A 23,476-nucleotide genomic window follows, 5' to 3' on the forward strand; every position below is an offset into this window, starting at 1 on the left:
ATCGCAGATAGACTGCTAAAGATCAACGAAAAGGAAAGAAACCGTGCTGTGAGTCCAAAAAGTCTTATGCTCTCATTCCTCATTGCAATCGCGACAGAAATCAGTACACGCCTTTAAATGAGTCTATATTGGCTATTCTTGAAAATTCAGAAGAGGTAAGCCTATGAAAAATCCCTCATCAGCCAGAAATAGTAAAAAGTAATGTCGCTTTCATCGGGATAATGGGCATCACACCGATGAGTGCCAAGCTCTCAAACAGACAATCGAAGACCTCATCAAGTAGGGGCATTTCAAGGAATATATTGATGATTCTACTCCTACGCAAGAGAAAAATCAAGGGGAACCGGGAAAGAAGTGACGTGATCGTAAAGGTGTATGTAGCGTCAATATGATCTTTGGGGGACTGCACCTCGCGGGAAACTCGTGAGGTGCCTAGGAAAGATATGCTCATGCAGCCTATCATGATACGATTAGTGTGATGAGCACGACGCGACGACTGCGTAAGGTTTAGCAGGGAGGAGGAAATTACCTTCTCTGAAAAGGATGCAGTTCGATTGCATCACCCCCACGACGACGCTCTTGTGATCACGCTGCTGATCGGGTGCCATAATGTCCACAGAATGTTGGTGGATAATGGAAGTGCTGTGAACATCCTGATCTAGGCAGCTTTCGAAAGGATGAACTTGGATAAGACCAACCTGAAGCCCTCCTCGATCCCTCTGTATGGTTTTACCGGGGACCACCTGATCCCCAAAGGAACGATCTTGCTTCCAGTCACGCTGGGTGACTATGACAAAGTGAACTGAATTCTTGGTAGTGGATTGCCCATCCGCTTTTAATGGTATCCTGGGGCGACCTCTGCTGAGAAACTTTAAGGCAGTCACTTCGATATACCATCTAAAGATGAAGTTCCCCACCCCAACGGGGATAGGGGAAGTTAGCGGATCTCAGCACGCATCTCGTGATTGTTACGTAAAAGCAGTATAAATGGCGTGCAAAGGGAAAGGTATCTCGCGCGGCATTCCCCGACAGGCTATGGCAATCAACCGGATATCCATATTCAAGAATGCTCTTCTAGTGGGTCAGTTGAGGATCTGTTTGAAGTATCGATCGACTAGAGCGAGACGAGCAGGGTGTTAAGAATTGGGAGCAATCTCAACCCCCAGCTCGTTACCGAGCTGACCAGTTTCCTTAGAGGGAATATTGATGTATTCGCCTGGTCGCATACAGATATAGTTGGGATCAGCCAGGATATCATCTGCCATGCATTGAACATTGACAGTGAAGCCAAGCCGGTTCGCCAAAAGAGAAGAGCGATGGATTCGGAGCGATATGCCGCCTTGAAGCTTGAGGTGGATCCTGGTATTCAAGAATGCTCTTCTAGTGGGATAACATCCTGAGGTGGATCCTGATATTCAAGAATGCTCTTCTAGTGGGCCAGTTGAGGATCTGTTTGAAGTATCAGTCGACTAGAGCGAGACAAGCAGGGTGTTAAGAATTGGGAGCAATCTCAACCCCCAGCTCGTTACCGAGCTGACCAGTTTCCTTAGAGAGAATATCAATGTATTTGCCTGGTCGCATACAGATATGGTCGGGATCAGTCCGGATATCATCTGCCATGCGTTGAACATTGACAGTGAAGCCAAGCCGGTTTGCCAAAAGAGAAGAGCGATGGATTTGGAGCGATATGCCGCCTTGAAGCTTGAGGTGGATAATCTCCTTCAGAATGGATCCATCCGAGAAGCGCTCTATCTGACCTAGGTTGCCAACTTGATTCTAGTAAAGAAGCTCAACGGCAAGTGGCGAACCTGCGTCGATTTCACCGACCTCAACAAGGCGTGCCCAAAAGATAGCTTTCCTTTGCCTAGAATCGACTAGCTCGTGGACTCCATATCCGGGCACGAGCTGCTGAGTTTTATGGACACGTACTCGAGATACAATCAAATTTCGATGTACGCATCGGACAAAGAGCATACGTTCTTTGTTACGGATCGAGGACTGTACTGCTACAAAGTTATGCCCTTCGGTCTCAAGAACGCTAGCGCAACCTACCAACGGATCGGAAGGTCGATGGAGGTTTATGTAGATGACATGTTGGTCAAGTCGCATGTCACTCAAATCACATAGTGCATCTCGCTGAGATGTTTGATATCCTCCGACAATATAGAATGAAGCTAAACCCCCTCAAGTGTTCGTTCGGAGTATCCTCAGGAAAATTCCTAGGATACATGGTTAACCAACGGGGAATAAAGATCAATCACGAGAAAATCCAAGCTCTCCTTGACATGAAAAGCCCAGCCAGCAAAAAGCAGGTCATGAGCCTTAATAGGCGAATAGCGGCGCTAAGCCACTTCATATCGAGGTTAACAGATCGCTGCTTGCCATTCTTCAATGTTCTAAGGGCCAATAAAAAGTTTGAATGGACTCCCGAGTGTGAACAGGCATTCCAGAGTATTAAAAAACACCTCGAGAAGCCACCTCTTCTATCCAAGCCTCTCCCACAAGAGATCCTCCTCCTGTATCTGTCCATCTCTCAGTTTGCGGTCAATGCAGCCTTGGTTCGGGAAAAGGGCAGGGTCCAGTGGCCAATATATTACGCAAGCAAGCATCTGTTGGATGCCGAGACGCGGTATTTGGAAATGGAATGATTAGCCTATGCCCTATTGATCGCTTTTAAAAAGTTGCGACCTTACTTCCATGCCCATACAATCCATGTAATAACTAATTACCCGCTCAGGCAAGTCCTCCAGAAGCCGGAGGCGTCGGGTAAATTGCTTAAATGGGCCATGGAATTAAGTCAGTTCAATCTGAAGTACAAACCGAAATCAACCATCAAAGGGCAGGCTATTGTTGATTTCATATCAGAATTCTCATATTTTCTAACAAGTGAGTCGGAGCAACAGCCCAGCGAAGTCATTCAGGAAACTATTCAAAATCTATCGACCTAGAGCCTCTACGTCGATGGATCGTTGAACAGAAAGAGGGCCGGTGCAGGTCTTCTCCTTTTGAGTCCCGAAGGGGCTCGCATTCATGCCATTCTCCGATTCAGGTTTAAGGCAACCAATAATGAGGCTGAGTATGAAGTTCTGCTCATTGGACTGCGGTTGGCTAAGGAAATGGGTGCAGCTGTGATCAGTATCCACAACGATTCCATGTTGGTTGTTAACCAGATTCTTGGAGAATACCAAGCCAAGGAAGAAAATATGATCAGCTATCTGAAGAAAGCTAAGGCCACGCTCGAGCTGTGCAAGCACTTCACGATCACTTTGATTCCTAGAGATAGCAACTCTGTAGCAGATGTCTTGGCAAAGATAACCTCATCATTGGACTTAGATACACCAGATAGCATTCCTGTTCAATTCATCGAGACCCCCAGTATCAGCTTGATCGAACAGGCCGTGAATGTAACAGAATTAGATTCTTGGATGACCCCATCATTCAATACCTTAGGGACAGGACCTTGCCTGACGACAAGGTTGAGGCAAGGATTATGTGAATAAGATCTGCTCATTACACCCTCATTAGAGACCAGCTGTATAAGCGAGGGTTTAGCGCCCCTCTCCTCCGATGTGTAACTAGCGAATAAGCAGATTACATCATGAGGGAAATACATGAAGGGATCTGCGGTAATCACATCACCGCACGTTCTCTCACCAACAAAGTTGTTCATCAAGGGTACTATTGGCCCCTAATCCAAGAAGACACAGACAACTTTGTCAAAAGGTGTGACAAGTGCTAGCGGTTCGTGCGAGCTCCTTCCCACCAACTGATAACCATGACCAGCCCCTGGCCATTCTCTATGTGGGGAATTGATCTCATAGGTCTCATGCCAGTTGGTAAAAGGGGAGTAAAGTATGTTGTGGTCGCGGTGGATTATACCAAATGGGTAGAAGCCGAGCCGTTAGCCGCGATCACGACCAAAAAGCTCAAGGACTTCGTTTTCAAGAACATTGTGTTCCGCTACGGGATTCCTCATACCCTCATCTCAGATAATGGTAAGCAGTTCGACAACGAGGAGTTCAAGCAGTTTTACGACGAGTTGGGTATTCATAAAAAATTCGCCTCAGTCGCGAGACTGCAAGCAAATGGTTAAGTTGAAGCTGTCAAAAAAATCATCAAGCACACTCTAAAGGCCAAACTTGGCACAGCCAAGGGGAATTAGGCCGATGACCTTCTCGAAGTCCTATGGGCATACAGGATAACTTTGAGAACCTCTACCTTAGAAACCCCTTTTTCGTTAGCATATGGTTGCGAAGCAATGATCCCTATGAAGGTAGGAACCATTTCACTACGGAGGGATTTGTACAATGAAACTGACAATGAAGCACTTATTAGAGCAAGTCTGGATCTTGTTGAAGAACATCGCAGCAAGGCTCTGCTAAGAATAGCAGCCTATCAGCAACGCACGAAAAGATTTTTCGATTCTAAGATCAGACGAAGAGACTTCCAGGTCAGCGACCTTGTATTGAAGGAAGTTCCTCTCTGTACTAGAGAACCAAATATAGGAGTTTTGGGATCGAACTGGGAAGGCCCATATCGCATCGCTAAAGTGATAAGACCGGGGACTTACCACCTAAAAAGGCTAAATGGTTCCATAGTACCGTGAGCTTGGAATGCTGAACACCTCCGGCCTTACTATCAGTAACTCCGAACTCACTTTTTCCTTGTAAAGCTTTCATAACCCTTGTAAATAACAAATGCAATTCAGTTCTTTTATAATCACTTTACATGTGCAATTATGCTCACATAGAATGTATAATTATGTTCGCATAGACTTATTCCAGTGTAATTATAAACGATTAGCATGCGATCTCATATGTAATGAAGGATACAAAAATTATAATTACTCACAGAATTACCAATAGCGATCTTTATTTATTTGTAAAAAAAAAAAAAAAAAAAAAAAAAAGAGTACATAATCGAGCAGAATGAAAGCTACAAAGGCGGATCACTGATCCTCATCCCTAGGCCTTGGAGGGGCGACCTCTACATCCCCGGACTGGTCGCTAGCTTCCTTTTCAGGTACAACCTCTGGGACGTACTCCAGATGTTCCAAATTAGGTCCCCGAGCCATTTCCTTAGCCTCGGCCTGCGCCAGAATAGCCAATTTGTCCTGGTACTCACCGGGGAGGTCGGACAGATCCATCTCAGGGTTCTTCACCTAAAGGGCAAAGATGGACTTGATCGTCCAATCTATAGCCCTGTTCTCCATATCTGCCTCTTGCTACTGCATTTCTGCAATTAGCGTGGTAACACGGCCCTGAGTATAATGGAGCTTGATCTCGAGCTCTAATCGCTGCCTCTCAGTGGCCTCCCATAGATTGGCCCTTTCCTGCTCAGCTCGCAAGGCTCGTTTGGAGGTATTCTGCAGTGTTTGATCCTTCTCGCCAGCCTCCCTAGAGAGTCTGGCCATAGTCCGCTAGAGCTCCTTCACCTCCTCGCCGCGTTTGTCCAACTCGATCTTCTGAAAGTCCACTACGCGGTGGGTGGCATCCCTTTTAGACATGTGCTGGTTTGCTTGAGTGATGGATGAGTCTATGTCTGCTTGTGCAGCTTCCAACTCCTGCAGAAGCCGTGCATTCTCCTCCCACAGCTTGACCAATTCCTCGGCAGACCCCAGCTAAGCCTTCTGCTGGGACATGTGCAGAGAAAGCAAAGCCTACATGATAAAAGCAAAAAGTTACTCCCTTCTGAAAAACGAGCAAAGGTCCTTGTTGAGGACAGTTCGTTTACCTGACTCAGGAGTTGGAATGATGTGGACAACAGTTCGATGGAATTGGAGGCCACAAACTGTTTGAACTTCTCTGCGAGCCCACATTCCAGCAGCGTTAAAACCACCGGCTGCAAATGATCCAGGAGCTAGGCCATCGAGTCTAGCATGGGTGTGCCGGCACCCTTGGCAAGAAAAGCTTGCCCCGCAGGCTCTTTTCCCGATCTCCTCCTGGGGACTACAGCCGCTGGTCGGGTCGACTGACTGAAGGAAATGCCGGTCGCACCTCTAAGTGGTCCTCCCGAGCTGAATGCTTGGTAAAGCCGCGACCTCTTGGGCTGAATGCCCAAGTTTTCCTCTTCGGACTCTGACTCTTCGATCTGAATTTTTTGCCTCTTCTTAGGCCCATGGGCTGTAGTTTTCTGCTTCGGACGAGCAGTCGAAGAGGGGGAAAGTCCCGTAGGTCAGACCAGAGCACCCACCTGTGCCCCTCCGATAGGGGGACTGCTGGAAGCAGCTCTAGTTGACCCGATGGTATGCCTTTGGGGGAAAGAGAATTTCCTTGATCGTGGCGACTTGGACACCCGAGGAGGCATGGTCGCTGGATGAGAGCACCGTTAGTAAAACAGTTCGCTGCAAAAAAAAAAAAAAAAAAATTATAAAGGAAAGTCTAGAAACTTACTCGGTGAGGGCTCTAAGGCTGCGTCCGTGTTGAAGAAGCCGTACCTCCGCAAGTTCTTGGTTGTCACAAGCAACCTCGCATCTCGACTTTCCTTGGGCAGAAAACCGAATGAAACAATTCTGTCAGGGTCCGCGAGCAAGTTCAGACTGGTCGTTCTATTAACTGCCAAGGAAAACAAACAGCTCGTTAGCGAAGAATGAAAATCGAGTGAGTTCAGAAGGAAAGAGAACCTACTCGGATCTTGAAAGCGGCTAATGCCGTCATAACGAAAAAAGAAAAATTTTGTGTCGTATGGTCCCACATTGCTCAGATAGCTATGTATCCCCGCTTGTATTGAGTTTCGCTTGGACAAATACCAAGAATCCTTGTCCTTGCTCTTTTTTAAGACGTACGAACAACCGAACTCAACCGCAGTTAGCTCGCCCAGTTGATTCTCCCGACACGCGATGTACATAGCAATGGCGATCATGTACGCGTTCGGGGTGAGCTGCTTCGGTGCGATCCCGAAGTGATCACGACCGACCTGGTGAAAGGGTGGAAAGGGATCAATCCCCCACCCTTGAAGATATCCTTCGAGATCATGGCCATCCCATGTGGCGGATCCCGGGTAGTATGCACTCTATCGCAGAAAACCTCTACGCTGACAGCGAACTAGTTAACCACCCTTTGCAGCTCGTCGGTGGTAAGCGCCGAGTAAATTTCTCGAGGGGGCCCGCAGGAGCATCCTCTATGGGCGAGTTGGCTCCTTCATGGGGGTCCATTTCGCAATCTGCAAAAGCAACAAAATGGTACCATTCAGTCTTCGTACATTTTTGTACGATGACGTGGAGGAAAGATTTTTTTTGCTAAACCTAGAAAAACCCTAACAAAATACTTAAAAGAGCCATCGCCAATGGTTCCAACCCAACGGAGAGTATTTCATCTCCAATGGGCCACCAACGGACAGTTATCACATGGCGACTATTGAAAGCAAAAACATTGAAGATAAAAGAAGAGAATCATCTTTACCTCTTGGAATGAGAAAGGTTGGCTCTTCTGTTCTGAATATCGAGCTAACACCACTCTGAAAGGCCAAGAATCAAGACTGGCGAAAGTTCCTTGCTCTCTGAGAATGAAAATACTGTGACTTTGCCTGAAGTGAGCTTGGGGCTTTTATAGTGAAGGAAATGACGCTTTGGTTTCCCGAAATTAAACGACGTTTGGGAGGAAAATGCATCTGACCGTTGATCGCGACCATGTGTCACAAATCAACGAGGAAGAGTGACCATCACGCCTCAAGAAACCAGATTGTCATCCCCTTCTGTTGAAACGCTCAAGCGACGGTACGTTTTCCCCCCACATTTAATGCGCCCGCACCTGCATTTAATGCTCTGATAGGGAATGTCGTTTCAGCATGACTTGCATTTAATGCGCATGGTTGACACTTATTGTGCATAAGACACGTCTCCCAGAGCAAAGGGCATTTCATTTAATGCACCCGCTGCAAAAGGTGCAACGGATATCTGAAGAGGTCGTTACTAAAAACACCATTCACCGTCAGTTGCGAAGTGACGTGACTCTCTAGACGTCTCATCGTTCGCGAAGCGACGTGATTGTTCGACCCAATTTCACGTCAATCATGAAGCGATGTGATACCAGCTGCGAAGCAACGTGATCATTTGTCCTAAAAAGTTGCCAAGTGAGAACAGGTCGAGAGTTCCCTCACGTCGGGATCATCACTAGCACTAGGTACCCATGACCAGGTCGCTGGTCCTGAGGTCGCGGATCTTCCTAAGTCGCTTGCGAGAGAATGTCCTCTTAATCTCCTTTGCAATCAGATCAGATCGACCAGCATCTCTTCAAACACATCAAATCAAGGCATTTGTAGTTTCCAAGGTTCGATTCTCAAACCTTAAAAACTAGGAGACTTCTGTTATGCTTGAAAAATATAGGGCTGACACAAGACTCAGTCAGTATCAAAAGTCAGAGCTTAGGTAGGCCTGCAGCCAGTCAAAAACAGCCACGTCGCATGGCTGACGTGAGCAGCACACTCCTGTAAGTAAAGTGGTGTGCGCCAGACCAGCCAGAAGCCATAGTGACTCCACGTGTCCAATCCCTGCACCAAATCGCGTAAATCACTCTAGAAGGTGGACAATGGGACATAAAGAAGGATTTGCATGGATAATCCCACCAACTCACAGATTTAGTAATGATAACCTTAATCCATCTCACTATAAATTGAGGGCTCTTCTCTCAATTGGGGGATTGGCTCATTCTACTTTTGATTAGCTACTCTCTCTCGAAAATATATAGCATTCTCTCTCTTGTACAATCATTTGTAAGTCAGTCCGCTAACGCGACCTGACCTCTATCATTAATACAAAAATCAGTGGACGTAGGATTCGCTTCCTTAGCATCTGAACCACTGTAAATGTTGTTTTCCATTGCATTTACTCTCATTTTCACATTCATGTGTGTCTTCTAGGCCTGCTCAGCATTTCACACGTGCGTTTGATTGGTGTCAAAATCACGCATCAACAACCATATATTTGTTTTCCAACTGAATTTCTTACTTATGATGAATTAGTTGCCTGTTTTAGTTTACCAAAAGAAGTGGTCGCCTTCCAGATTTATCTATCAGTAGACTCCATGCTCCTGAACCTAGAATCTGCAAAACCCTTTCACATGCATGAGTGTTGAAAACTAGAATCTCACATTTGCTTGAGAGTCAAGTACCGTAAGTATAGCCATTGATACAGTCCCTCGGTGCTTGAAAAGTCTGTCACGAATAAAAAGGCTTTTGTTATTGTTTCAATTGTATTTGTAACTTTAAGCAATATGAAATGTTATAATTTTACCTGCTTCTTCAAATATGGAGTTGGCATAGTATCCAATGGCATTTGTACCTCCTAATTGTTGCAAGGCCATCAGTCCAACTCCAACCTGAACATTCAAATATACGTATAAAACGGATAAGAGGAAAAACTCCACATATACAAGGCAAGGGGCTTATGTACATGTAGAAAAAAACTAAAGACATATCACGAGTGAATAAGCATATCTTAGTTGGAATAGGTAAAAAATTCCAACTTCTGATTTCCTGTCAAAGTATAATCCTGTACAGGAGTATGATCCTCATTTCTTGTTCTAAAATCTTCCAAAATGTATTTCCCTGCCATTGAAGTTGAACTAATGTAAACAAGTTGGAATAAAAATTACTTTGATACCAGCTCATTCCTGGGAAGTATCAGCATTCTATCCCCTAAAAAGCTGTAGAGTAGTTTCTAACTCCTCTTCTTGACCGATCTTTGCCTGTAGAAAATTTTAGATGTTCATTGAATTGTTTTTAACATTTTCATTAAGTAAAAAGAAGATATAACTCCACATATTTTTCAAAATATATCTACATTGCCTGAAAAGAAAATAACAAATAGATTCACCAGCCATCTAGGAGACTCTGGTATGAACAATAAACCAACAACTTGCAATCGACATGCAGCAGAACCTGAATTGAAATGAAACAGAGATATGAACACATTCTTATACATAAAGTTTTACGAGGATTAAATGCAATAAAGTTTAGAATGGCAAGAAATTACCAATTAGAGCCAATGTGAGCCAAGAAACAACAGTTCCAAGGAAATACATCAGTGAAAAGCCACAAGTCACCATGAACTGCATCTTTGACAAGGTATATGGTTGTAAATAGTTAGTTATATCAATAATAGAATCTATATTTATTTTGAATATACCGTATTTGTCGTTGTAAATCCTCCCCGAATATTCTTGTGTGTGATTTCTGCAATGTATATGGGTACCCACCATCCTTGATAAGAAAATATTCAAAACAATTACCAAATAATTTCAATCTATATTTAAAAGTAATGAAACTGTTGTCATACCCGCCAATGTAAATGAGCAATCAGAAATATTCGAAACAATTACCACAATTAATAATTCCAACTCCAGTCCCTGTTAAAAGTCTTCCCAGATCCAGCAACCAAGCATTCTTTAGATCACACCCCATCAAAAGAGAAGGAAAAGCAAGAAAACCTTTGAGAATGCTACTGCAAGCCAACCAATGATAAAGAGTAATTCGGATAACCACATTGTCTGCTTTATATGAAGTTGACCAATCAACAATAAGAGAGGTGAAAAAGCTTTCAGATTTGAACATAGAGGTTAAAGTGTAATAAAATAACTTACTCCTCTTTGACCGATGAGGTCTGCCAGCTTCCCATATTAATTAATGAGCCTATTAGCTCCAACTGTTAGCATGGAACCAAAAACTGAATACTATATGCCAAAATTGAAGAGATATGTGATGATCATGTTATATATGGACCAAAATGTGGCATTATGCGTGAGAAGAGAAGTGATTAGTGAAAGAAATGATAACTAACACTATTCATCCTAATCATTCAGTCAGAGGAAAGAGATTATCGTATGCTATAAACTTTTTTCTTTAATTTTATTAGTGAATAAATACACTTACTGCCGCGACAGAGAAGCCCAGGTCTTCCCTGATGCCAGATTCAGCAGGTGATGAATATCCTGACTGTATGGCCATAATTAACATCCAACCATTAGCTCAGTCAAAGACAAGCCAATCTTGTGAATACTGGCCTATAGAATGTGTAGCAACCATTTTTAGTAGTTATGGTCTATATATTTCAAGCATATAGAGCATGTATTCCTAAGGAAAATGATGGAATTGAATTAAGTGGACTTCAGGTTCAAGCATATAAGCACAATTAAATCATGCCAGTAAAATGCAAAATCTCATTTATAGAAATTTCCTTTTTCCTCAAAATCCAAAATCTAGTAATTTAATTAAAAATTCAAAACTTGACAACCCAAAAACTCATTCTTTCAAACACACCACAGAGAGACAGAAAAAAGAAAAAAAAAAAAGAAGCCAAATCAAGAACTGATGCCTTAATTTTAGAGGAGACAAATTTAAAATAATATAATATAAAAATAGAGGAAAAATAACTTTGAGATAGGAAAAATAACTGTAACATCTGCTGAAAACTAGTACAATGCATGTATAATAACAATAGAAAATTGGGCCCAAAGTTTTCTTTTCATTTCAATTCATATGTCTTTTATACACAAAGAGTACTGTTTACAAAAATTCATTTTAAAAGACAAAATAGGGGAAACAGTGTAGCTATTGCTCCTCGCTTGCCGACGCCCCTCTGACTGCATCAACACGTAGATCCTGCATCCACAAAGGAAAATAACGGGGTGAGCACAAAATAATGCTCAATAAGTAAAACCCTCTATCTGTCTGTCCCCGTATGAATCACACGTAATTCTTTCCTTATACTATTTCTGTTTCTATATCTGTTTCTACTAAACATCATGGCCTCATCTTACCGGAGGTACGGCCGGATGGCGTTCACATAGCACCATCTCACTCTCCATGACTATCGGGTGGAATTTACACAGTACCAACCCGTTCTTAGTGACTACCGAGTGGGGATCACAAAGCACCTACTCGGTTTTCCTAACTATCGGGTGGAGACCACTTAGCACCTACCCGTTTCTCATGACTTTTGGGTAACGATCACCAAGCATAACTCTTCTCTACTCTAGTCGCTGTCAGGTGATGGACACAAGCATCAACCCACTTCTACTAAATGTTGGATGTGATCACAAAGCATCAACCCACTTATCTAACAACTAACCGGGTGGTGGTCACAAAGCATCCACCCGTTTCTACTACTCATCGGGTGACGATCACAAGCATCGACCCATCTCTAAGGGCTATTCGGGTGGTGATCACAAAGCATCAACCCGATTCCCATAACTATCGGTGATGATCACAAAGCATCACCCATCTATTCTACTCTTCTAATCACTCTATTCTAGCAATTTCATTCTCTCTACCCTTAGAGTATTCATCCACCAAGCTCCTACTCATAGAGTAATTGCATACACAAGCTCCTACACTTTCTTAGTTCACTTTTCAATGCACAATTAGTGCCTATGGATGGTTCATCTCCACTAATGCACTTATGAAATGCCAACATGCAATGTTGCAAGAATTAAGGTTCACTACTCATACTCAAACCTCTCTTAGGCATTTCATCAAACAACTCATGTGCACTATAAAACTCTAATATAGCAATGATTCAAAACTTTTTCTAACCATCCAAAATAGGGAGAAACCCCTTCACATAACCATAAAACCTGTCAAAGAAAGCACTTCCAAAAAGGGATCCACAATCCCCTTCAATTCCACTCAAACTACCTTTCCAACCCACAACTCATTTCTCATATTTGCAAAGATAAACAATCACAAGGCATAAAATCTCTATTTAAGCCTTCATACATGGCAATCACATGTAATCACATACATACATCATTTCTGTCAAAACCCTAATCAAGAAAATTCTTAAATCTCAACTTGGTTGGGGTTTACTACCTTGTTATGGGAGACTTCACCCAACTCTTCCTTTCACTTGTTTTGCTTGACTTTTTCTCTTAGGAAGCCTTAGTGATTTTCTACCCCAAATCACTTCAAAAACCCCTTGGAACCCTTGATCAAAAGAGAAAAGTTGAGAGGACAAGAATGGAGAGTTGTGTTTGAGAAGAAGAATGGGGTTTGCTAACTCTAATTCCTTTTAATGAAATTTATACCAAAGCATCCCATTTTGCCCTTACTCTCTTTGGAATTCCTCTATATCCTTGATTCTTTACAAACTCACCCCCATATCAACATTTCTCCATGAAAAATCCTTACAATTACTCCCCACTTTTCCTGCTAATTAGGGGTAGAATGGTCAAATTGCCCTTAGGGAAGAAAATATCTAAAACTTAACAAACATTTTAATCGGCCTGTCGCCGCGGTGAAGAAACTTCTGTCGCCGCGGCGAAACTGTCCAGAGATTTTCCTCGTGGTTTCAACACATCTTCGCCGCGGCGAAGATTCTCCTTCGCCCCGGCGAAGTTTGGCACACTAAACTCCTTCTATTTTCAACCAATTTCAGGGCAAGCATTCAACACAACACTCAGTCAAACAATATTACCAAAAACCAACGCAAATAAGAGCGAAAGAGGAAACAATAACTACGTACCTCATGTGGGGCGTTACAATAACTTTGAGATCAAATCTAAAAACTTTAATACAAATACTAGATAGTCGAAACAAAAAACCAAACTAAATTGAAGAAAAAAAATTTTGAACGGGATCACCAGACCCCAATCATCAATATATGGGTCTATCCATGCTGATATGCTCAATTCTTTTTGGTTTTTTGTTTTTTTGTTCGGACTTCATGTGAGATTTGAATATAATGTCCATTGCCCAATAACCTAATTAAGGTGGGGTTTGTGCGCTGATTGTCCGAGATAAAATATATTTTTAATTCTAAAAAATGACAGATGGGATTTAGAGAGGGTTTAAGTGGAACATAGCATGGTTATTAGTATCTTACAATACGCGATACGTATTCTATGATACGATTCGATATGGGTCGTCAATGATACGTATCAGAGAGTGTATCCTAAACCTTTCGATATATTGATATGTATTCAACGATACGATACGTATTAGCTCGTTTCCTTAAAAATATCGATACAAATCAATACGACTTTATTAATTTAGGCAGAAGGCTTAAAATTTTTTCAAACTGGATTCGGGTCACCCAACCTGATTCACTAAAACTCACCCCAAATTTACCTATTTTGCATGGAGAAAGTGAAGAGGAAAATGTGTTGCCTATTTTGCATGATAATAATAACACAAGTGGAGATATAGATATTGATATTGATCTTGGAAATGATATGAATGGTTGAGAGGAAATGATATAGATTCTTAATTTTGTGATTAATTTTGATTATGTAAAACTATAATTTAAAGACAATAAGATCACAAAATTCGTTAAATAATCTTAGGGATGATATTAATTTTTAGAATTTTGTTTTTTGTTTTTTTTTTTGAAAAAGGTGTATCGTATAATACGATACGATATACGATTCAAAAAATTAGGTTTTCGATACATGATACGATGCACGATTTGACAACCATGGAACATAGTAGCAGCACTCTTATTAGTGGCCCATTGGCAGGACGTGGCCCAAAACATTAAGGTTGGACCTCTTTCCTAGCCCTTCGAAATTTGTCTATTAGGAGACCTGGAATTCTTTTTGTACCTTGCTAGTATTATGTGCGCATATTACATAAGAGGGAAGTGATATTTAGACCTCATTTATTTGAATTTTAACTCTCAATTAGAGGATAAAATTGTAATTTAAATATAAACACAAAAAATTATCAGAAATCCTCCTCTTTTTATTATTACTAGAGTCTTTGACTTGCTGCCAAATAATTCATGGTGCTCGAGCTCGAGCACATGGTGTTCGACATCCTTCCTCGAGCTCAAGCTTTAGCCTGGGTTACTAGAGTTCACCGAGCTCGAGTTTTGTATATTTTTCACGAGCTGAGATCAAGCACATGATTGCCTCGGCTTGACTCGTTTATAGCCTTATGCCTTGCCTCTAGGGTTTTTAAACTTGCTCACTTCCTTGGGATGCCTTGGCCACTTGAAGATAGAGCTTTTAACACTTCCTCTCTTCCTCCTATTCAACTACTTCTATTCATTTATTCTTCCAATCACTCTATTTTTACTCCATTGATCTTACCCATAATTATATTAAAACTTTGTGTATTTTATTGAAACTTTTAAGGATTTTGGATGGGTGTTAACTGAAATTTAGAACAAAAATATTTTCAAGTTTTTTATAATTTGGGTAATTTCTTATCATGCTTGAAATTGTAATTTCCTAAGCTTGAGATTTTCTTTGAAAATTTTCTTTATTTTGATTGATCAAATATTTATTTTGCTATAAACTAGGGGTGAGGCACTTGCCTAGGGCCCCCAAAAAATAGGGGCCCAAATTTTTTATAATTTTTTTTTGAATATATTACAAAAATAAAAATAGTGTATAATTTCTTATCCAATCCAACCCAAGGGGCCCAATAAAAAGCCAAAAAGGCCAAAATTTATTATAAACTTTTTACATATATTCCCGCACCAAGTTTGACGAAATAGCAAGTTTGTGCCTCTATTTACATTTTCCAATTTGCACCCATAAATTAACACATTGAATTTCTTTTAACAATGAAAGGCTAAAATGGTCATTTACATGTCCTAAATTACTCACCCCCAATTCAATTCCAAAATTTGATATTCACATAAATCATCTCCAGCCCTCTTTCACTGCCAGCCATTTGGAGCTAATTTCGGCTGATTTTCTCACAAAAATTGATTGGAATCATCACTTTATCATTTCCCAAGTGTTTTCCCAGCCTTGATAGCCTTCAATTTTGGCTGATTTTCGACAAATCTCACAACCCAACTCCATTGCACAACCATTTTCAGACTTTTTGGCATGTACCTGGTGTCGTTGGCCTTCCTTGAAACCACCATCTTTCTCCCCTCAGCCCTCACACCAAAACCCTTATCATACCTCATCTGTTTACTCCGCCACTCACCAGCCACTGATAATTTTTGGGCCACAACTTCTCAAGCCTTTTCGGGTCAACCCTAGCATTAAAAATCACCCATTTCACCACTCATCATTCTCCAACATCTACTCTCCAAAACCCCCCCACCAACCTAACCCTGTTAGCTCATAGGTCGCCGTCCACCTCTCCCAGTGATTTTGCATCTCAAAAGGAAAGAAAAATAATTTTGAAATAATTTTTTTAATATATGCTTATATTATTAGAAGGCCCCCAAAGTAACTATTGCCTAGGGTCACAAATGTTCTTGAAACAGCCTTGAAAAGGTTAGATATCTACATGCATAATAATACACTATAATTGAAACTCTATCATGCAGCTTTCACAAACAACAATACTTAAAAAATGCCAGGGATTTGCATATATTGTTACAGAAAAAAGAATTGTATAAAAGTAAGAGAATGGAGCATATAGAAGCAAGTTAAGAGGGGTGAGATTGTCTCCAATTGAGAATGTGAAAATCGAAGGGAGAAGAAGTTGCTACCTGGGTGTAATCAGAGAAGTGAGAAAGAAAGGTTTAGGGAAATATCAAGTTAGAGAGATAGGTGGGTGTTAGAGTAGGTGCCCTAGAGCCAATCCTATTTTGTAAATTGACTCTTTGTAATCATGTTTTATTATCAATAAATGCATCTATCTATATCATGTGATCTAATTATATTTGTATAAGAAAATGATATATGTCTTTAGGATGGTAGAACTATGACGAGGGTATCGAGTGTTTAAAATCTTGATAGTACCCTATGAGCACATATGGTGGTCATTCTATAAACATCAATAGCCCCAGTATTATCCTGACCTAGGGCACAGATAATACGGTAAGACTATCATAGTGTTGGACGACCCTATCGAAAGGTAGTGACATATCTCACTTGTCAAGATTGTTTGGTGATAACCTGGTGCAGCACATGGGTGCTTGCTATAGGCAAGTTCACCGAGCCAACCCACCGAGGATTCCACATAGATGGTTACCCTAGTGTTTGTGGAACAAATCCTCCAACGAATGGTGGTGCATGTGATCCTTAGACTTGAAATCACTGGAGCGTCTTGCGCATCTATTAGTGTAGTTTGACACTAGCCCAACGTAGTTCTATTCAGAGCTATCAGTATGATAGTGATTGACTAAATCGAGGAATGTATCGAGACTATGGTGGATTGACAGAGGATTCATCACTCCTGGGTATGGGAGAAATTATCCCACTGAGTAATTCGGTAGATGGCAACGCCATTAAATCCATGGCCATAGTGGGATTGAGTTGTAGCTCAATCCAATATATTCTGGTCGTTGGTCCAATAACCGAATATCATGATATCAAGGATATTCGAGGTTGACACTACTTCTATGCCTCGGCCTTGATGAGATAATAGATGATGAAAGGATTGGATTGCACGATAACTATATCGTTGATAGATAGCAGTTTCGCTGAATCCGAATCTATCGGGTGGCCATGATGCCTAGCTAGAGGCCAATCTTGGTCTGTGTCTAGTAGGATGATTGATTGATTGTCAATAGTGATACGATTCACTACCGATATGATGAGAAGCCTTCGAGTTGCACACATAGAAGAAAGATTAAGAATAAAATTCATGAGAAGGGTATTTTCATCATTTATGATGAAAGGGCATTTTCGTCTTTTAAGATGAAAGGGCAATTTGGTAATTTCACACTGTAATTAAATTTACTGAGGTTATTGCCTAAATTTAATTTCATGAGGAAACTAAATTAGTGAGATTATATATATTTAAATATTTAGTTTATATGTATATATATATTTATACATTGAAATATAATGGATATTATCCAATATTAATAGTTATTATTAATATTGATGATGTGAATTCAAATTTGGTTTTTAAACTTGAATTGAAAAATGCCATGTTTGGTTGCAAGGGTAATCTATTCCAATATCCAATTGGAATAGATGGTTATTCCAATTTGGAATAGGGTTTTAGTGTGCACTATTTAAGTGCAACTAAAATTAAAATGAAATAATTCATTCTATTAAAAAAACCCTAGCCACCCTCTCTCTTTCTCTCCCAAAATGTAAACACCTTTTGTGAGAAAGAATTTTTTTTCCCAAGAAAAATTCTGCAGATTTTTATCCTTGTAGTTGAGTGAATTACCTAGCCTAATAGTTCCTCAATGACCTTTGTCCTGTCTTCATGTGGATACCGAGAGTTCATTCCTAACTTGGAGTAGGAGTGAATCACATCAATCGGAGGAGCCTCCAAACGTTGGTATGACATTTAAATTAATTTAAATATTTTTATTGTATTAAATTGATGTAGATCCGTAATTGGATCATTGGTCTTATGGTTTTTGTGATTGAAATTTTTTATATTTTTGCTGCATAAACAATCCAAAAACCTACAGTGGGTAGGTGACGAAATTTAACTAGGATGGAGTTGAGTTTTTTTTTTTTTTTTTTTTTTTTTTTTTTTTTTTTTTTTTCTTTAAGACGTGTGGTGTTCAGCTAGCCTACGTGCATCTCAACTAACCTCTAAGACCTCAAAAATACTGTCGGGTAAGAGCTCTGTGTGCTACCTTATTAGCAACTATGGAGGGACTCGAATTTAATACCTCTTGAGTAATACACCCAAGCTGAGGTTTGAATTTGCTTCCCCCTCCTTATCCTATCTTGTTTACTAACTAATTAGTACTCTTGATTCGTTTTCAAGAATAAAGTTTTAGGTTTATTTGTGATATTGGTGTTGCCCTTCAATCTACAACATAAATGATTTCAAATGTCTTTGCGGGTATGTGTTCCTTGGTCATAGGTGATTTAGTCGGTGTTTAGTCTGTTAGCTATCTCAATTATAAGACAGAATCATTCTTAAAGCAAAATTTGTACAATCATAGTTACTACAGTATTAGTAAATTGAAACCAACAAAACCCATTAGATCCATTCAATTCAAACACCACTTTTATACCCCTCCAAGACCCTTTTGTACACCAAAACCATCAGCAATAAAAGAATTAGAAGAATTTTTTTTTTTTTTTTTTTAATGAGTGGGGTGTCTGGGCTAGTTTACTTGCACCTCAGCTAATTCCCTAGGACCTTGGAACTATCAGTCGAGTAAGAGCTCTAGTAGCTACTCCTATTAGCAACCAAGTAGGGTCTCAAACTCAGGATCTCTTAAGTAATACACCCAAGACTCTATATCGAACCACTCGACCACCTAGAGGTAGTTCAGAAAAACTAGTGTTACTATTGTGCTAAATTTTTTGATAGAAATTTATTATTCAAATCTCCTTGAGAGGGGTGTTTAATCTCAGAGTGGTTCATGTAATTTCTCTTTCCAATTATTGTCTTTTGTCAATCAAGCATTGATATATAAATAATGGTAATGCCACTTAGCTAGTATATAATCGACAACTTGAAATGGGCAATATTATTCATATCCATAAAAATAGTTATACAGGATAGATGTACATCATATGAATGAATGAATCCATATATGTAAACAAAAGTTAAACTGGTCCCCTTCTTATCTAAAGCTTTCTTGCATTAGAAATTGAAAGTTTTAAAGAGGTTACCAAGTGATTAAAACTTATGTGGAATGGGATGCTTGTTCATATTGTGCACAAGATTTGTTCAAAACATAAATGAAACATCCATCAAAGCAAAAAAAGAACACACTCATTTTTACATGGTTCAGCAAAATGCCTACATCCATGGGACCAAGTCCAGAAGAAGCGAATCCACTATGTAAACTTATGAGTTCAAATACAAAGCAAGAAAAACATAGTTGCAAAACACTGCCTGTTTTCAACAAATCAATCTTCTCTTCTTCGGTTGAACTTCAAGCCACCATAGCAAGCTTCACACACGAGAACACCAAGTCACACTTGAGCTCCTCTCAAGTTTCAACAGCGAAGGATCAACTTCAGAACAACAACTTGCATACATCCAAGCATCAACATGGAACCATGTTCTAGAATCCTCACAACAAAGACAATGTAAGAGAGGGTAATTTTAAGCCTACCAAAGCATACGAGAAACCTTAGATGAATACAAAAACCTCAGAGGATATTCAGTGATGAATCAGAGACACCAAAAAAGTATGAATATATAGAGAATAAGGCATCAAGGGTTAGGGGCCAATAAAGTTAAAGTAAACTTTTGTGTTTTGCATTTTACAAAAGAAACTTTAGGACCACAACCAAAAGCAAAACAACTTTTCTTACTCAATGAATTAAAAGTGGACAAGTGGAAAAACACATAAGAGAATATCATCAAGGAATAATATTATCCAAAAAGAAAAACGGGTGTGTGATGTGTGATTGAGAAAAATATATGCTAGATACATTGTGACCACATAGACTTTAAAGTGTTCACACTTTGTGAAGGTGTTCACCTTTAGAGAGAGTGGCCACATTGGCAGATAAGGAAAATATTGTGCAGGACACAAGGCAGGATCATAAGATGACAAAAACACTAACCATCTCCCCCTTTATCAATCTTATGAACAAAGCATAATCATTTCATTCACAAACCTATCTCAAAAAATCAATAATCAATCAACAAGAGACAAAACTTAATCTCATAAGAACATAATTATCAAGGCATGGAGATAAGTATGAAACAAGGTCAACAAGCAAAACATAATTAGTATGGTTTAATTAAAAACAGTTTTGCAAGATCAAAAATTGAACTAAAAATACTCCCCCTCACTTAGTATACTCCCCCTTGGTAACTAATCCAACATACATAATGAATTTACCAATCAATTTCCATAAGGGGACAATTCAAGTCACACATGGACTGAAAAGAATGTTATCTTCATATCAAGAGAAGAATTAGCAAGTATTCAAAAGCAAATAACAACACAAAGAAAATGCAGTTAGAAGACAAGCATAAACAAAATTTACTACACAAAACACAACTGCATTAGTTAATAAAAAACAGTAGAACAAAAAAGATAAATAAGTTCAGCAACTCAAACTTAACTACAAACTAAAGTTCAACAAAAAAAAAAAAAAAAAAAAAATCCTTCAATGTGATCACAATCAAGGCAGTTGTGATCACTTTCACAAGTGAGAAGCAGCTCAATGAAAAGATTAATGCCTACTCCCCCTCTGAGTTTGCTGGATCTCTTGGAGGGAAGTTTCTTGGCACAGGCAAGGTGAACACATCACATGCAGTGCGAGCACACACAAAATATTGATAAAAAATACAACGAATCAGCAGTCATGTGATGATGCAAGTGTCAAAGTGAGCACACAAGAAACATATAAACAAAAATGAACCAATTAAAGCATTGTGTAGTGACCGTCAATACAAGTGAACACAGAGAGTCAAGCAAACATAAAATGGTAACATCAAACTTCAAGTGAGCACAATCAAAATAAATGAGAACAAAACAACAAGCATGTGATAACATAGGCTCTCAAAGTGGTGACATAGGTACAAAGGCAGCAGACAAGAGACGCTTATTCAAATTCACTGAACAAAAAGGAAAAACAAAGATGCCATGAGATCAATTTCATTAAACAAAGTTTTATGGAGGCAAGTAATAAAGATTAATGTGACATAAAAAATCACCAACTTGTTGGGAATGCAAATGAATGTTCTCAACATAGCCATTTTCACAAACAAGAGCAATTATTCCTTTAATCATACAAGAGCAAGACTGCAAGGATTCTTTGTCATAAGTGTGTGAAGTGTCCTCAAAGGGAAGCATGAATCATTGGTCAATTTCATTTCATTCAACTCCTCTTTCCCTCATGCCCTTTTTCTTTTCAAGCAATCGAAATTCTTTTTTACTTCTTTTTCTTTGAATAGGCAAGCAATGGGTAAAAATACTCTCAAAAGCAACCAAGTGTAGCTTTCACACTTGCAAGGAGGTAGCCCTCTAAATGTTAGATCTTCCAAGAACATAGGAGTCTCTACATTCTAAAAGATTACTCATTTATGACTTTCACACTACAAGCAAGGTAGCTCTTTCACATGGTGACAAAGTCAAGCAATAAAAACTCATGAAGAGAAAAGTCATAAATGCTTTTAGATATGAAAGCACAAGGTGGACACATCACAACAGTATGCTAACACAAGACAAGAATAATTCTCATACATCAACACTAATCAGGAATACTTGCAACAATAAAATCTTGGAAATTTTTCTCATGGCATTCATTCATAATAAAGACAGAAACACTACTTAAGTTGAATCAATCCAATGGACTTCCTTAAATTCACAAAAGTTTGCAAGTCTAAAGCTTTTGTAGACAAGTTAGCAAGTTGAGAGTTGGAGTTAACTTGTGCAAGGGAAATGATGTTATCCTCAACTAAGTCATGAAGATGACCATCTCTATAGGTAACATGACCATTTTCTAAAGCATTCAAGCTCAGCCAATCAAGATTTGTTACCTATCATGAGTCTAGATCAACCACTATCAATTTGATAGGCAGGCAATGAGGTATAGGCAACAAGACAATTAGCACTAAGCTTGGGTCTCCACACTTTTCTACTTTTGGAAAAAATATTCGGGTGTGGTGACATGAGAGACTGAAGTGGTGACCTTATAGAATTAAAATCATGATTTCCAATGCATCTTTTCAAATATGAAATGAGTTTAAAACAGTTAGGTCTGATGTAGCCTTTCTTTTGATAAAAATGACAAACTAGAGTGAATCTTTTTACCTTCAAGGTCTGATCAAAAAGAGCAGTAAAAACCTTGGGAGCTAAATCTAAGTTGACTACGGTGGTCACAACAGGTTTTGCAATGCTCGCTTTGATAAAGGTGGTCATACTAGGTTTGGAGGTGCTAACACCTAGAGTGAATCCCAGAATAGATTTATATCCAAACATTTTTCCTTGGCTAAACACTCCATCTAGCTTACTTGTACCTGCATTCAGCTTCTCAACAATGACTTTGACCTTAGCCTCAGTTAGTTCACTTAAAGTTCGTTCCAACAACGAATCTTTGCTGATTAAATCAATAGTTAAAGACAAAATTTTACCAGACAACTATTTCTTTTCTTCCAACAAAGTTGAGTTTTTAGGTTTAAGAGACTACACTTTCTTAGCCATTTTCAACCATTGATCATACATTTGATCATAAGCTTTTTGTTGCTCTTCTTATACATCACAAGAGTTATCAAAAGACACACTCTTGCTATCCTCCTGATTAACCATAAAAGCTAAAAGGTTATCATTCTCAACTGACTTATCTTCCTCACTATCTCTTTCTCCATCATTACTAACACTCAAGATATCAGCCATTGCTTTACCCTTTTTCTTTAGAGTGTTCACACACTCTGATTGAATGTGGCCATACCTTTCACATTCATAGCATTTGAAACCGTTACTTTTCTTTTGAATTTTTTTAGAAAAAGCACTAGGAAGAGACCGATCAAAAGGTTGTTTTCCTTTTCTTGCTACATGTGATTTTTTCAAAAATTTTCTCAAAATTCTTTGTTAGCAAATCAACTTGTTCCTCAGCCAAATCATCCAAATCAATATTGCCAAGACCAATAGAATCAACTGTATGTTTAAATGCAAGGTCATTACCTGGTTTAAGCTTACTCCACCTTATCAAATTCTACTCATATGTTTGAAGAGATCCAA

At 39.6% G+C, this 23,476-nt stretch overlaps 1 pseudogene; it reads right to left on the reverse strand.

Moving 5' to 3' along the window:
- Positions 1–7,027: 7,027 nt before the first annotated feature.
- LOC116122227 lies at positions 7,028–23,131 on the reverse strand (annotated as a pseudogene).
- Positions 23,132–23,476: the final 345 nt, after the last annotated feature.

This window comes from Pistacia vera, unplaced genomic scaffold (genome assembly GCF_008641045.1).
Source record: "Pistacia vera cultivar Batoury unplaced genomic scaffold, PisVer_v2 Contig1021, whole genome shotgun sequence".
In the NCBI taxonomy this organism is placed as follows: Eukaryota; Viridiplantae; Streptophyta; class Magnoliopsida; order Sapindales; family Anacardiaceae; genus Pistacia; species Pistacia vera.